This window comes from Globicephala melas, chromosome 11 (genome assembly GCF_963455315.2).
Source record: "Globicephala melas chromosome 11, mGloMel1.2, whole genome shotgun sequence".
Taxonomy (NCBI): domain Eukaryota; kingdom Metazoa; phylum Chordata; class Mammalia; order Artiodactyla; family Delphinidae; genus Globicephala; species Globicephala melas.
In genome coordinates, this window is record NC_083324.2 from 26,511,614 (window position 1) to 26,528,818 (window position 17,205).

The 17,205-nt window shown below is 38.1% G+C and overlaps 1 protein-coding gene across 1 annotated transcript in view; it reads left to right on the forward strand.

Annotated features, from left to right (window-relative positions):
* The window catches only part of CADPS (calcium dependent secretion activator), an 804,342-nt gene that overhangs the window by 10,942 nt on the left and 776,195 nt on the right, over positions 1–17,205 (forward strand). Inside the window, exon 2 of the mRNA XM_060307918.1 lies at positions 4,132–4,374. The gene's annotated coding sequence lies outside the window, so the exon portion shown is untranslated. The remainder of the gene's footprint in view (positions 1–4,131; positions 4,375–17,205) is intronic.

Genomic DNA, 17,205 nt, shown 5'->3' on the forward strand with positions numbered 1-17,205 from the left:
AGCCTAGGAGAGCCAGGGCCACATCATGATTTTCTTGGACCCTGGGAAGTTTTGCCTTCATGGGCCCTTTCTCTACAAAAACATTAACAACTGTATTTTATGACTCTTTTGGTATAAGGATGAATGTAATCCAATCTGGATTGTTTCTTTTTTTCTACTGATTTTAAAAGAAATGAAACCATCTTCATGGTTCCTAGTCATTGTGCCTCTTGAGCAGAGTGGGCAAACCAGTCTCCATAGATGTAACCAGTATATAGAACAAGTGAGACTCAGGAGGATGCTGTAACAAATACAACTTTATATTTGTTTTCTTCCTGTTAAACTACTGGGTACCAGGAACTATGGTAACAAACACAACAGATACTTTTCAACATTTGAATGTAGCAGTTAAAAAAAAGTGATGTAAAGATAGAATAATAAGGCTAATGGTGCTTAAAAAAAAAAAAAGAAATAACAAATGCTTGAATTTGTTTATGTGATACATTCTTCTCTATTCCAGGCCACATCCCACTTGGGGGAATGTGGGCACATGTTTGGTTTTGTAAGGGGTAGCCATGTTTCACACTGATAATGAGGATAGCAACGTCTTTGTTCACTTGGATGGGCGTCTACCTGGTTTGAATCACTACAACATCTGCGAACATTGGCAAGGTTTGCTAGATTTTGTGATTCTAGGCTCCATTTCTTCATTTGTAACCAAGGTTTAGAAGAGATGGTCTCTAAGGTGCCTGTTGCTCTGTAACAAGAAAAGGAAGCAAGGTAAAGTGTATTTTTAAATATAGATGAATCTGATTTAAATCCATTAAGTGGACATAGATTATGACTAAATATTGTTTCTTGAAACAAATGAAACATCTCATTCATTCAACAATTGTTTATTGAAGGTTTCCTTAACACAAACACAATACTAAGTATTGGCATTACAAGAATGAATGCAACAGGCATTGTTCCAGCAGTGCAGATGGAGTGTGAAAGTCTGGTGATCAAATACATCATCCTCTTCTCCACATATTAGTGTATTGAACATCATGGAAGCCAAGATTTTTATTACTGACTGAAAAATAAAAACAGTCCTTACCTAAGGAGACAAAAGACCTGTATGCAGAAAACTATAAGACACTGATGAAAGAAATTAAAGATGATACAAACAGATGGAGAGATATACCATGTTCTTGGATTGGAAGAATCAACATTGTGAAAATGACTATACTACCCAAAGCACTCTACAGATTCAATGCAATCCCTATCAAACTACCAATGGCATTTTTCACAGAAGTAGAACAAAAAATTTCACAATTTGTATGGAAACACAAAAGACCCCGAATAGCCAAAGCAATCTTGAGAAAGAAAACGGAGCTGGAGGAATCAGGCTCCTGGACTTCAGACTATACTACAAAGCTACAGTCATCAAGACAGTATGGTACTGGCACAAAAACAGAAATAGAGATCAGTGGAACAGGATAGAAAGCCCAGAGATAAACCCATGCACATATGGTCACCTTATTTTTGATAAAGGAGGTAAGAATATATACAATGGAGAAAAGACAGCCACTTCAATAAGTGGTGCTGGGAAAACTGGACAGCTACATGTAAAGGAATGAAATTGGAACACTCCCTAACACTGTACACAAAAATAAACTCAAAATGGATTAAAGACCTAAATGTAAGGCCAGACACTATAAAACTTAGAGGAAAACATAGGCAGAACACTCTATGACGTAAATCACAGCAGGATCCTTTTTGACCCACCTCCTAGGGAAATGGAAATAAAAACAAAAATAAACAAATGGGACCTAATGAAACTTGAAAGCTTTTGCACAGCAAAGGAAACCTTAAACAAGATGAAAAGACAACCCTCAGAATGGGAGAAGATATTTGCAAATGAAGCAACTGACAAAGGATTAATCTCCAGAATTTATAAGCAGCTCATGCAGCTCCATATCAAAAAAACAAACAACCCAATCCAAAAATGGGCAGAAGACCTAAATAGACATTTCTCCAAAGAAGATATACAGACTGCCAACAAACACGTGAAAGGATGCTCAACATCACTAATCATCAGAGAAATGCAAATCAAAACTACAATGAGGTATCACCTCACACCGGTCAGAATGGCCATAATCAAAAAATCTACAAACAATAAATGCTGGAGAGGGTGTGGAGACAAGGGAATCCTCTTGCACTGTTGGTAGGAATGTAAACTGATACAGCCACTATAGAGAACAGTATGGAGGTTCCTTAAAAAACTAAAAATAGAACTACCATATGACCCAGCAATCCCTCTATTGGGCATATACCCCTAGAAAACCATAATTCAAAAAGAGTCATGTACCACAATGTTCATTGCAGGACTATTTACAATAGCCAGGACATGGAAGCAACCTAAGTGTCCATCGACAGATGAATGGATAAAGAAGATGTGACACATATATACAATGGACTATTACTCAGCCATAAAAAGAAACGAAATTGAGTTATTCGTAGTGAGGTGGATGGATCTAGAGACTGTGATACAGAATGAAGTAAGTCAGAAAGAGAAAAACAAATACCGTATGCTAACACGTATATATGGAATCTAATAAAAAAAGAAAATGGTTCTGAAGAACCTAGGGGCAGGGCAGGAATAAAGACGCAGACATAGAGAATGAACTTGAGGACACAGGGAGGGGGAAGGGTAAACTGGGACGAAGTGAGAGAGTGGCATGGACATATATACACTACCAAATGTAAAATAGTCAGCTAGTGGGAAGCAGCCACATGGCACAGGGAGATCAGCTTGGTGCTTTGTGACCACCTGGAAGGGTGGGATAGGGAGGGTGGGAGGGAGACGGAAGAGGGAGGAGATATGGGGATATATGTATATGTATAGCTGATTCACTTTGTTATAAAGCAGAAATGAACACACCATTGTAAAGCAGTTATACTCCAATGAGGATGTAAAAAAAAACCCCAAAACAACAAAAAAACAGCCCTTACATTGTTTCTCAGGATTAAAGAGTTTTTGTTTTTTAAAAACAGAAAGCACACCTTTGGAAATTAAAAGAATGTCGTTGGAAACCAAACTGCCACTCTACGCTGAACACTTTAAAACACATTTATTTCTATGACTTTGAATGGCTCCTGTGTTTTTCCTTCTAGGAAGAAATCTGTTCTGTCAACAAGCCAACAATGTGTCTTGCACCCTACTGAATTTTGAATATTTTTATATTTTGTGTTAGAGAGCAAGGGTTATTCTCAAAGGGTAGAACTGAGTTTCATGTTGAATATCTAAGTACCGCTTATAATTAAAATCACAGAAAAAAATACTAGACCCTATTTAGTATTCAGTTCTGGAGACATAAGAAAAAAACACACATACTCCTGCTATGTGCTGATAGGGCTTGTTTCAGCTTATAATAAAATTACTTTTCACTTAGAGCACTTTTCCTCTTAAAGGCTCAAATAATTTCAGTTCATGCTTAAGGGATGTGCATCTCTATCTGGCATAATTTTTTCAAAAAAGTAAATAAGTCAAGAGTGACTTTCTCGTTATTATTTTGCTTCAATTCAAGCATGATATTGATCGTGTATCTGCTAATCCTTCCATATTTCTTCCACAGATTTCTGAGTTCCTTCACCTTTTCATCTACTCACTATCAGATGAGATCCCTACCCATATTTTTCTCAATTTATGGAACTCATGGGTCATTTACCCTTAAGCAACAAATCCTGACTATAAATTATGAAGGCTGTAGAGTTTTATATGCACTAATCACAAGAAGAGACAGAACAGCAGCGTCACTGGAGCCTGGCTGTGGATACAGGAAGACCTGGACTCAGGTCTTCGGTGACATGTAAAAGCTGTGTGACCTTGGGAAAAATTGATGAATATCTCTTTGTGTCAGTTGCCTTGTCTATAAGATTGGGATGTATTAATAGAAAATACACCTCGTGGTTATTTGAAGATGTGGCAGTTTGAAACATGGCACCCCAATTTTTGGACACTTCTCTCATCAAATGAGTAGAGTCAGTGTCTCCTCCTATTTAATCTGGGCTTTATGGTCACTTCACCAGTGGAATACATGGTGTCAGATTCTGGAGCCTTAAGAAACTAGGAGCTCCACTTACTATCTCTTGGGATGCTTGTTCTAGGAACCCATCCACCCAGCCATGCTGAGAAGAAGACCTAGAAACTCATGGAGAGGAGTGGGGTCTCCTTGCCCTTGGCCATGACTGAGCTCCCAGCTGGCAGCCACACCAACTTGCCAGCCATGGAGTAACACATCCTGACAGCAGATTCTCCAACCCCAGTGAAGCTACCCCAACTGACACGACATGGAACAGACATGAGCCATCTCTGTTGATTGCTGTTTGAGCTGAAAATTCGTGAACTAAGTAAGTAATTGCTGTGGTTTTGAGCCACTATGTTTTAGAATGGTTTGTTTGTTATGCAACAATTTTAATTGGAACAAAGATTACATGAGATACTGTAGTAAAGTGTTCACAGAATTCCAGCATACAGTCATCACTTAAAAATATTACCTGGGAAAAAAATTTGAAAAGGCAATTTAACTTGGACTTCAATATTTCAGAGAATGTTAAGGTTGAACGGATCTTAGAGACCATCTAGGTGAGAGATGACCAGTTGGTGGTCCAAATGGCTGGCAAGTGTATTGTGTTTGCTCAATACGTTTTTGCTGAATAGTGAATGCTTGACTAAAAATATATAAGTGAAACAGTTTGATAAAATCACACCTATGCTGATTACATTTGATGCACTCTGGTATTTTCTCTTGTGTATTTCTAATATTGGTTGCAACCACTAAATTGGTTTCATAACCCACTTTATTTTTTTTTGAATTTTATTTATTTTTTATACAGCAGTTTCTTATTAGTTATCTATTTTATACATATTAGTGTATATATGTCAATCCCAATCTCCCAGTTCACCCCACCACCACCAAAACCCTCCCGGCTTTCCCCCTTTGGTGTCCACATGTTTGTTCTCTACATCTGTGTCTCTATTTCTGCCTTGCAAACCGGCTCATCTATACCGTTGTTCTAGATTCTACATAAATGCAATAATATGCGATATTTGTTTTTCTCTTTCTGACTTACTTCACAATGTATGACAGATTCTAGGTCCATCCACATCTCTACAAATGACCCAATTTTGTTCCTTTTTGTGGCCGAGTAATTCCATTGTATATATGTACCACATCTTCTTTATCCATTTGTCTGTTGATGGGCATTTTGGTTGCTTCCATGACCTGTCTATTGTAAATGGTGCTGCAATGAACGTTGGGGTGCATGTGTCTTTTTGAATTTTGGTTTTCTCTGGGTATTTGCCCAGTAGTGGGATTGCTGGGCCATATGGTAATTTTATTTTTAGTTTTTGAAGGAACCTCCATACTGTTCTCCATAGTGGCAGTATCAGTTTACATTCCCACCAACAGTGCAAGAGGGTTCCCTTTTTTCCACACCTTTTCCAGCATTTGTTGTTTGTAGATTTTCTGATGATGTCCATTCTAACCATTGTGAAGTGATACTTCATTGTAGTTTTGATTTGCATTTCTCTAATAAGTAGTGATGTTGAGAAGCTTTTCATGTGCCTCTTGGCTATCTATGTGTCTTCTTTGGTGAAATGTCTATTTAGGTCTTCTGCCCATTTTTTGATTGGGTTGTTTGTTTTTTTAATATTGAGCTGCATGAGCTATTTATATATTTTGGAGATTAATCCTTTGTCCGTTGATTTGTTTGCAAATATTTTCTTCCATTCTGAGGGTTGTCTTTTTGTCTTGTTTATAGTTTCCTTTGCTGTGCAAAAGCTTTTAAGTTTTATTAGGTCCCATGTGTTTATTTTTGTTTTTATTTCCATTACTGTAGGAGGTGGGTCAAAAAGGATCTTGCTGTGATTTATGTCAAAGAGTGTTCTTCCTATGTTTTCTTCTAAGAGTTTTATGGTGTCCAGTCTTACATTTAGGTCTTTAATCCATTTTAAGTTTATTTTTGTGTATGGTGTCAGGGAGTGTTCTAATTTCATTCTTCTGCGTGTAGCTGTCCAGTTTTCCCAGCATCACTTACTGAAGAGACTGTCTTTTCTCCATTATATACCCTTGCCACCTTTGTCATAGATTAGTTGACCATAGGTGCCTGGGTTTATCTCTGGGGTTTCTATGCTGTTCCATTGATATATATTTCTGTTTTTGTGCCAGTACCATATTGTCTTAATTACTGTAGCTTTGTAGTATAATCTGAAGTCAGGGTGTCTGATTCCTCCAGCTCCATTTTTTTCCCTCAAGATTGCTCTGGCTATTCGGTCATGACCCACTTTAAATGCTGATCTAAAGTATTTAGAAATATAGCTTTAAAAATCTTATAGTTCCATATTTTAAAACAATTATAATATAGAGAATGCTACTGTAAGTCATTAGGTTGGTTTTTAACAGACAGGATAAAATTTATTCATCAAAATTAATTTAAAGTAGTCTGTTAGGAAGGCAATGCAATTGTTCAAAGGATGCTATAGTTTTTAAAACACTCAAGTTTCTTTGGGGCCTAGGCATTATTTCCTTCAGTGCTGTAGAGCAGTCATGTTACTTTAGTTATACCATGCTTTTTTTTTTACTGTAAATTTATTATCTAAATTGAGCGACTGCCTTATTCACCATACTTGACTGTAAATGGCCTTTGAGTGCTATTAAAATTTAAATTTATCCTTAAAGGGTGATGATTTGGTACCTGCTATGTCATTCAAAACAACGTGCCATAACGGTGGAAGTAATTCCCCCAAAATGACTTATTAAATGTTTTCTGTGACTTGGAATAACTATAGGATGACTTTGAAGGAACCATTCTTTATATGCGTATGTAAATTTTGATGATATGCCCAGTGTCTGTGACCTGTATGTTTGACCATATGCTAGAGTGTATGAAAATGTATGACTTTGTCCAATTCTTCAAATTACGCATCCTTATTCTGGTTATTGACGCGTTTTTAGGAAAGTTTTCTGTAGCTTTGTGGTGAGACAAGTTCGCATATCCACTTTTACAGAAATGATGGAGAGAGGGCAGTTTTCCCTTAAGGCAGATTGCAACACCTCTTCTCACTGAAAAAAAAAACCCAAATGAATTCTCTTTGGCAGCTTTATGCTATACTCAAAAGATGTTAAAGACACATATTTTCATCCTATATTCTGAAATTATCAAAGTAAATGCTACATAAATGGAATTCTAATTAAATGTAATGGATCGCAAAACATGACTTAAGGATAAAGAGGATATTTTATTACATATAATAAATATATATCATAAAATAATATAAGCTCTTGGTTTAAAAGAAATCTTTATAAAATGGTATTAAATGAAGAGTCTCAGTTTCTAGAGGAAATCACAGTTAATCATTTCTTCCATATCCTGGGAACAGTTAGAACATATAACATTTTTATGCAAATGGAATGCACACTACTCAAATTGTTCTTTCTCTTGCCTTTTTTAATTTAAAGTTTATCTTGCAGATCTTTCACATTGGAGCATATATACTTGCCTCATTACTTTCAATAGCTGCACATTATTTCATGGTATGTGAAGTGAGAGACTCTCTCATCCCACTAACTCAGGCAAGGAAGACGTTCAGTCATCCTTAGTTTTCTTTAATTCAACTTAATTTTATTTTAGGATTCTATTCCCCTGGGCAGTCCAAACTTAATATCTGCCAATTCTGGGTCTGGCATTTAGCTGAGTTCCACGAGGCTTAGGTAGAACAGAGGTTGTGGCTGCAGAGTCTTGGCCTTGGTTGTTGACTTTCCATGCTGACAGATGCTGAGATGTATTTGTCCCATCTGGTCCTTCACCCTAGTAGATCTCTGGTGACCATCTCTGGCTCTCACTCCAGTCCCGTTAGATCCTTCGGTTTCCTTCATGTGTATAAGTCACTCTCACACACACACGGGATTACTTTGCCATGCTGTGACTGGGAGGAGGTCTTGCAGGCTCTTTAGACCCATCTTTTAGTTACACCAGGCAGCCATTCCGTTCCTACTCTTTTAACACTATGTCAGGATACTCTGAAAATGGCGGGGAGGGGATCAGGAGAGGGCTTGGTCGTTTCTAGGCATCTACCTAATGAGCAAATGTTCTTTTCGCTCAGACTCAGCAAAATAGTCTGTAGTTTTTGTTACTTCCCACCCCTGGATTCAGCCTTCAATGGAAGCTCCTTTCCAGTGCACGTATATGCTCCCCTTCTGACTTCCTCGTTTCCCCAAGCCAGGAAGTTTTTAATTTATGGGGCCAGATAGGTAAGTTTCTCTTATTTACTGCACAAGCTTCTAAATATCAGGGTCAAGGCTTTTGAAACTTTTTGAAACTCAAAAGCCAAACATTTTCTACTTATTTGACATTTGCATTTTGCTCTGCCCTTTGATCCTGAAGCAAGGCATGCAGTATACCAGAGAGAAAAGAAATTCAAGCAAACAGCCCTCCCTAAACAGCTAACATTACCAAATATTATCTCACATATGTGCGAATATACTAATTATGACTCTTTATGGTTAGTAATTTATGTTGTTTCCATATGTTGTCGCTGTTACAAGCTACAGTAAATGTCCTTGCCTACGTAGCTTGGAAGTTTATGTACAGATATTGACAATAAAAATCCTAGCGTTGGAATTCATGGAAAAAGTGGGCAAGGGCAGGTGTATGGTAAATAGTAATGGACATCACCACATCTCCTTTCCAGAAAGGTTACGAAACCACAATCTTGTATAGAAATGCCTGTTTCTCCATAGTGTCATCCACTAGGTTTTCTTCCATGTTTAAAGTTTTTCCAAATTGATAGCTGAAAATATTATCTCTTTATTTTCTGATTTCCCGTGTCTTTAATTAAAAGAGAGATTGAACATATTATTACAGATGTTCCAGCATTTTGCACCTTGTGTTCCCTCAATTGCTTTTTTATTTGTTTGCTTTTTAAAAATTTTATTGAAGTATAGTTGATTTACAATGTTGTATTTAATTCTGCTGTACAGCAAAGTGACTCAGTTGTACATATATATATATTCTTTTCCATTATACTTTATAACAGGATATTGAATATAGTTCCCTGTGCTATACAGTAGGACCTTGTTTGTTTATCCACCCTATATATGTTTGCATCGCCTTAATTGCTTATTGATATGAAAATGTGGTATTAAATAATTCTAAAGTGGTTTATATAGAATTTTTCTCAAGAGTTATATACTGATTGATTGAATGAGTTTTGTTTTGGGAGGCAGGTTGTATAGAGTTTAAGGCAACTACTACTTCTCAGTCTTTACTGCATTTGACAGGAACTGAATAAGTATTACATAAGGTTAGGAACAAAATAAATCTGAAGATGAAAAACTGAGTCACCAACACAGAGGCAATAATTATGCTCCAACAATGTTGTAATATCTCCACTCTGTAAACACAGAGCTAGTTCTCATCAAAACGGCATTCGGTCCAACCGTCACATGATAGCAGACATGGGAGACAGCTAACAAAGCCAGTGAATGGCCCTTGAGCATGTGTAATTATGCAAAGATTCCAATAACTAATTAGCACAATGGATTTGGTCTCAATTCAAGTGTTGCAGAACATCCATTCACATGTCCCATGATGTCACTGCTTCAAAGAATTGCCACTATAATAGATTTGCTGCCGGTAAGCATTCCACAGAGAAGCTAAGACACGTAAGAACTTCAGGAGCAATGAATGAGAACTGATTGCCAACTGCGTGATTACGTTTTCAACATCTTAATCAAATCACGTAACATCTAAAATATCTGACTTCTCCCTCTTCAGATCTTCTCCATGTCCATTTCTTATATTTTCTATTTCATACTTACCTATATCTTAACCAAATCAGCATCCTGTCTTCCAGGTAGAAAGCACCTTACAATCTGAGTAACTCCTTACAACCAGCACCCTGCCCCTTTTTCTTGATGATAATTGCTACCATGTCCTGAAGCCATACTGTGTGCCAGGCAACCCTGCTAGGTCATTATCATGACCCCCATTTTATAAATAGAGCCTGACACTCAGAGAGGTTGGAAAACTTGCCCAAAGTCAACATCCAGTAAGTTGCAGAGTCAGCAGTATCAGGTTCTGAGGTCTGATACATTCTGCAAGGGAAAAGGAAGGAGATTTTTAATATGAGTTGCAGCATTTCTCAGAGTAGACTTTGCTGGAACTGCTACTTAATAGCTAGCAATGCCTAAGCCTCTCTGTACATGATTTTGCCTGTGGGCAGTTAACTGTCCCTTCAATGCTCTGACTAGTTTTGTTTAATCCCATTTAAAGATTATATGGTTGGGTAAGGCAGTCTGTGCTGTATGACCCTTAGACTGCTTTTCAAACACGGAGAAAGATGCCGTATAAGGAATAGACTAGATTCCTGACTCCTTATCTCATTTTTTGGCCACATTTTCCTCATGGAAATGGCTGAAGATGGACCCCTTCCTCTTCTGCCTTCTCCTTGGTTCGCCCTCCCCCCACAGCCTTGTGACCCTTCATCTGACCATATTTACGCTGATTGATGGAAAGAGCTTGGAAAAATGGCTTTCCCTCTAGAGGCAGAAAGGGAAGGAGTAGGATTTGGGGAGAAAGGTTGGAAGGAGAATTAACCCTGTGGTAGGGACCCAAAAGTAGTCCAAGTGTTGGACTTAGACCTGGATGATGGAGCCCTTTGAAAATATCTCAGGAAGACAAGAATTTGGGGAAAGCATTGCTCTTGAGGTAAATGTAAACTGGGCAACCTTTTGGGATAGCACCTTGGCTGTACTATCACACTTCACAGCCAGTGGTCTTAGCCACCGAATACCGCGCTTTGTAATTCAGCCCCAAGCAAGCCTGATGGTCAAGTCCCTCATTACCCTTATCAGAAGTAAATATATATATTACATTTAGAATGGGTAAACAACAAGGGCCTAATGTATAGCACAGGGAACTATATTCAATATGCTGTGATAAGCTGTAATGCAAAAGAATATAAAGAAAACGAATGTCCGTATGTGTATAACTGAGTCACTTTGCTGCACAGCAGAGATTGGCACCACATTGCAAATCAACTATACTTCAATTAAAAAAGGAAGTAAATATAAAATTTCATTTTCAGGAATTTTCAAACAGGGAAACTAGCTCTCATACTACCTTGAAGACTTTAGACTGAAGTGACTGGTTTAAGCTTAATTTCCTCATTTTGCAAAACTTAAGGTTCATAAAGGGAAAACAGCTTATTCAGGACCACACAGAAAAAGAAACATTTCTACTCATGTTATAATGTTGGACTAATATTTAGAAGAGAGTTCTAGTTCAACATTCGTGTGATCCATTTCAATACACAAATGTTGCAGAAAACTCAAGTGTCCCTGAGAAGCATTTTTTCCCTGGTCATAGCTAACGTTTATTGAACTCAGCACAATGCCAATTACAATGAATATCTTTGTCTGCACTCTCACTTAGTCTTTACAGTAACACTGGGAAGAAGGAAGTTGTAGGAATCCCCATTTTATAGGTGATAAAATAAAGGCTCAGAGATTTCAAATCATTTGTCACTTGTTAATATACAGAATCTTATCCAAGTTTTCAAATTCTAAAAGTCAAGCGAGGTCTTAACTACTGTGTCATGCTGAGCCCCTAGACAACATTTGAAATATTTAAAGGGTCCAAACTCAGAGAGCTTGCCCATGCTCTTCCTTCCACCTGGAATACTCTCTCTAAATGCCCCACGAGGTTTAAACTTTCACTGACCTCAAGTCTCTGCTTATCAGTGAGGACTTTTCCAGCCACTTTGTATAAAATACCCACCTGCTGTACACCCATGCTTCTGATCCCCTTCACCCTGCCTCATTTTTCTACATAGAATTTATCATCAGGCATATTCTGTACGTATTTCTGCATTGTATCCATCTTTCCTAGCTAGAAATGTCATCTCTATGAGGTTGGGAACTTGGATCTGTTCCCTGGATCTCCAGTAGCTGGAAGAGTGCCTGGCACACAATAGATGCTCACAAAATATTTGTAGCATGAATGAGTGTGTGAATGAATGAATCAATCAACTTCAGTTACATCTCCCTCATCAGCCTCATACAGTATCTATCAGGAGCAGCTGGGGGACTCCAGGAAGTCTGATTTAAAAGGTGTCCGATTTTCTTTAAAAAAAATCCAGTTGAATAAAAGAATATTTAATTGTGTCAGTGGCTGGGATTAAACCATACGAGGGCATCCATTTTTTCTTCAAGCACTGACAGCTGGGAGAAGAATATACAAGTCTGCTCTCCTTGTCTGTCCTTGTGTTCCCTTCCTCCTTGCATAGCTCTGTATATTTAAATCATTGGAAATACTCATTCTGAGAAATGTGGAAGCAGCATTTTTTTCCCTTTTCATAAGCCAACACTTATTCCCAGTGGGTAACATTTAGCAATGAAGTGTTTTTTGACTCCAGCACTTATCAGTGTTTCTGAAATATACAGTATAATTAAATTACTCGGAGGTGGTACTTTAATCAGGAGCAAGTTTAATGAATATTCAAGCTGTTCACTGTTAGGAAATGAAAAAAGATTGTAGGAATTACAGCCTCAAAAGTCATACAGATGAGGGTGCTAACGTTCTTTATGAAATATACACACGCACACACACAAACACACACACTCACTCAAGAAAGCTTTCTTACATAACTGATCAAGTGATATCAACTATATGCACTGAACATTAAGTTGAGAATTTATAAACACAGGCAGTTCAAAAGTCAAAATCATTGCCTAACAATAGCACTAAATTTTTAAAAAATTGGGACAGTTTATAAAATCTACCTCAGTTTTAGGCAGATTAGTTAACAGTTAACCACGTCACCACCAAAAGTAGCATACTTTCAATCCCAAAAATGCCCGTCAGAGTCAATGCTGTGATATTTCATTAAACCATTCACCTCTATCAAAGCTGAAAGAAGATGAACAAAAGAAAAAATATTTTGGCTAAAATTTCATATTATAGCCCTTGATATCTTTTAAATAAAAAATAACATTTTATTTGCTTAACTGCATATTCTTTGTTCAAAGGTTTTTCTTGTGAGGGTAGATAAAGATGACTACCAGTTATTGCTTAACTCTGATCCCAGAAAAATCATGTTATAGTTTCTGGTTATCTACTCCAAAGGAAAACAGAGTTTTAACATTGACATCTTTTCTGATTCACTTACTCTAAAATAAAATTTCAGGAAGGATGAAGTTTCTGTGAAGTAAGTAAATCTCAAAATTCTCTTCTACTTGTGCTTTAGAGATGTTATTTGAAGATAGCCATGGCAAAAACCCCTCTCACTTATGTTTCAAATGTGCCCTAATTTCTCTTCCTTCTCCAAGGTTTTCTAAGCTCCTGCCTTTATAGTTCAAGCAATTTGTATTTTGATTATTTCTTTGAAGCAGAACAGTCACGTGAACTGTAAATTTTCTGTGGGCAAAATAAATACAAATAAGAGGAACTTTCAATATCTGCCTGAAATGAGTTACTTAGAATACAAATAAGAAAAGCCATTCCAACAGGGAAAGCTACTTTTATACTCCACTATAAGTTTCTAGGCGTAGCAGCTTTGAGAGGATATATATATTACACAAAGCTCAATAGATGGATGGTCTTAAATGAAGTTCCCATTTGTAGAGCTTGATTGGAAGAAGGCAAAGCCTTTTCCTGAAAGAGTAGTTCGTTTAGTCATTCACACCCAAAATGCACGTGCCATTTTCAAGCCACCACTGACTAGCCAGCTAAAACGGAGGAACACAGGCAGATGGGAGAGTTAGAGAACAGAGCAGACACTGAACAGACCTCTGACACTGAACACGTCTGCCCTTACGCTCAAAGCCATTGCAGCCACTCACCTGAAATCATCAGCTAAGGGTGAGCTGGGTCCATCACTTGGCTTTTGTTCTCAGATCCATTCTCTGCCCTTCTTTCCTCGGTTGTGTACTGGAGGACGCTACATTTCCCAGGCTCTCTCGCTTTCTGCTTTTAGATGGGTTTAGCTAATGGAAGACTCTGGGTGCAAGTGTGGAGAGCAAGAAGGGAAAAAGCCAGGATAGCCCCCATTCTGTTTCAGGTGGCAACTCCAGTACTTGATGTAATACCTGTGTGGCTCCAGTTCCTAGAGGATGTCCCCTCTCTCCATGGTCTCAGTTCGCTTCAGACAGGCCCACCAGGGACCCTGACTCCTGAGCTCTGATACAACCACCTCCTGCTTTTCACACTCCAGCCCTAGGTTGGTAATAGCTTCCTTGCTTTCGCTAAATGCAGGGTCGCTTCATAATACTGTTTAGTTCCTTAGCTATTCTATCATCTGAGTAAACAGTCCCTTGTATTAGATTCTTTTGGTTTGAAATATTTAAAGGGCTCTCTTTTTACTGATACAGAAGACCATCTTTTGTGCTGTAGGAATATTTGGAAAGGACTCACTGTCCTAGTTTAACCCAAATATTTTATTGCATAACTTCTTTAAACCAGTCTGGTTGGGCAGTGAGAAAACAAAGATTAGGTTGAAAATATATCTACTCCACCAGTTTCTACCTTGCTCACTGTACACACAAAACAACCATATATATAACTCTGAAGCACTTACCACAATATGACACTTCTGGGGCGGTTATAGTTGACACATATTTTGTATTATTATTCAACTTCCAAATGTTTATGGATTATTAAGTATATGTCAGGAAAGAAACAACCTCCCAGCTTCACTCTTGATGAAGGTATGGTAAGAGATAGAGTTACAGGTAGAATTGTTTATGCCTCACCACTTTGAATATGTTATTCCATTGTCTTTTATTCATTGTTCTGTATTTATATGTGGAATGGGGATAGTAAGGTATTTTCCCCATCAGATTGTTATGAACATTAAATAAGAGATACTGAAAATACTGCCCAGCCTACAGCAACTACTTAAAAACATCAGCTCTTATTGCTGACTAGAAGTCTTTTGTCAGTCGAATATTCATTCCTTTGTAGGAATATGTCTCTTAGTCTCTGGTAGCTTTTAAGAATTTTGCCTGTCTTTGATAGTCTGCAGTTTTATCACAATGATTCTTTTAGACGTGAGTTTGCTTGTCTCTGTCCTATATGGATATTGGGGTACTCTTTAAATCTTAGGATGCCTTAGATGACTATTTGTTCAATTCTGGAACATTCTCAGCCATTTTCTCTTATAACATTAGGTCTCCCTCAAACACTTTATTTTATCCTAGAACTCCTATTGGACATATATTAGACTGCATCTTCCTATCTTGCATGCCTCAACTTCTCTTGTTTTTATTTCTCTCTTCCACACTCTAGGTCACTTCCTTAGATCTGTGTTCCAATATATACATTATTTTTGAGTGTGTATTTTTACTGTTGTTCAACTAGGTAATTGATTTTTAAAAATTGCAGTAATTTTGTGATAGTCATTTAAAGATTTCCATTGTATCCTTTCCCATTTCTCAAATCTGTCCTTTTTATACTGTTCTGTGCTTGCTTTATCTTTATTATTTCCTCTTCACCTATTTAAACATTTAAAAACTACTTAGTTAAATCTTCTTTTAGATAATTCTATTATTTCTTGTTCGTACAAGGTTTTCTTTCTGTCGCACCATCCTATTCTCCTTCTCAGTGATTCACTTCCTTCCATGGTTTGAATCTTCAACTGGAAGCTCATCTTCAGTTGAGGCTTACTTCCCTGGCATCCTGGGCTCCCTGAGCTGTGGTATTTTCCCTGTTGTGTTATGGTGGCTTTGCCGCTTCTGAGAGTCCACGGGTTTCACTCATTCTGGGTCAGTTTTTATGTTGATTTCTCAGTTAGGAGCTTCTGCTCCACACTGATGGCATGAATTTGGACCTGCTCATTCACGTGATGATGCATTTGAATTTCCTTGGGTTACTTTTCTCTAAATTCAACCTTGGCTGTAAAACAAGCTTCCTTGCTGATTCCCCCACCTGGTGGGGCTGGAGTCTGCCCATCCCCGTGACTCCTGGCTTGTTGCAGGTATCACAGCTCTAGTTCCCTGTATAAATAGTGTCTGTGTCCTAGACTAGCTTCTCTGCACAGGCATCCAAACCCCCAAATGCAGCTATTAGGGCCTACACCTGCTTCTCATAAAACTCTAATACATTTTCACCTAAGGCCCTTCCCACCTCCCTGATTCAGAGTTTGCTTTGCAATTCTGAAAATGGGTATTTCTATCTTCTGGTTTTGAATTTGCGTATGTGTTCACCTAACTTTCACTTTCTTATATAATATTTTATCTATTCAGAGTCTAATTCGGGGGATCCTTTCCTCAGTTTTATTCCCCATATTGACCATGCTGAAAGAAAAAAATGCTTGAAAATTACAGAAAGATTCTTTCATAGAGTGTCATCTGTGCAATCTCAGAACCACCTGGAATGGGGTGTAGGTATAGTCCATTACCAGAAAGAAGATACTGTTACTCCTCACTGATCATGAATCCACAAGAAGTCCATGAAATGATGCAAAAGATTTCTTTTCTCATCAGGTAATTAATTCATTTGGTATGCTTTTGGCTGAAGGTAACAGAAAATTCAACGAAAATTGGCTTAAACAATAAGAAAGATTTGTTTTCTTATCTATCCAAGAGCTAAAAATAGGGCCATTTCAGTCGGTTAACTGAGTGTCTCAACCTCATTATTGCTGCAGCTCAAATTCTTCTCATACCTCCCGCTTTCCCCGCACGGTCACGAGATGACAGTAACAGTTCCAGGCGTGTCAACCTGAATATCTATCAAGATGGAGGAAAGGGGAGAAGAGAATTTAGTTCTTCCATAGGCGTATCTTTTTAAGAGAAAGGAAGAATGTCTAGAAGTCCTCGTGGTGTAGCCCTCATCTCTAACTGGTTAGAAATGTTATCGTAGGCCTGTTCTCAAACCGATCCCTGACAAGGGAAATAGAGTTACCACAAATGGCAGAGATCAAATTAGACTCACTCTGGGGTTGGTAATGAGTCCAGGCTTCCCTGAAGTACAGGGTTGCCCCACGACTGAACAGGATCAGGAATCTCTTACCTTGGAGAGCGGGAAATAGCTCTTGGGCAAGGTCAGGTCTCTCAGAGTCGGCCTTAGGAGGGGTTCGGCAGGTCCCGTCTCTGGGCTCCTTTCCCCCTGTGTTTGCATCCCCTTTTCCTCCCCCAACCCCAGCCCCTGCTGAGGCACAAGCAACCTTCGACACTATCACTG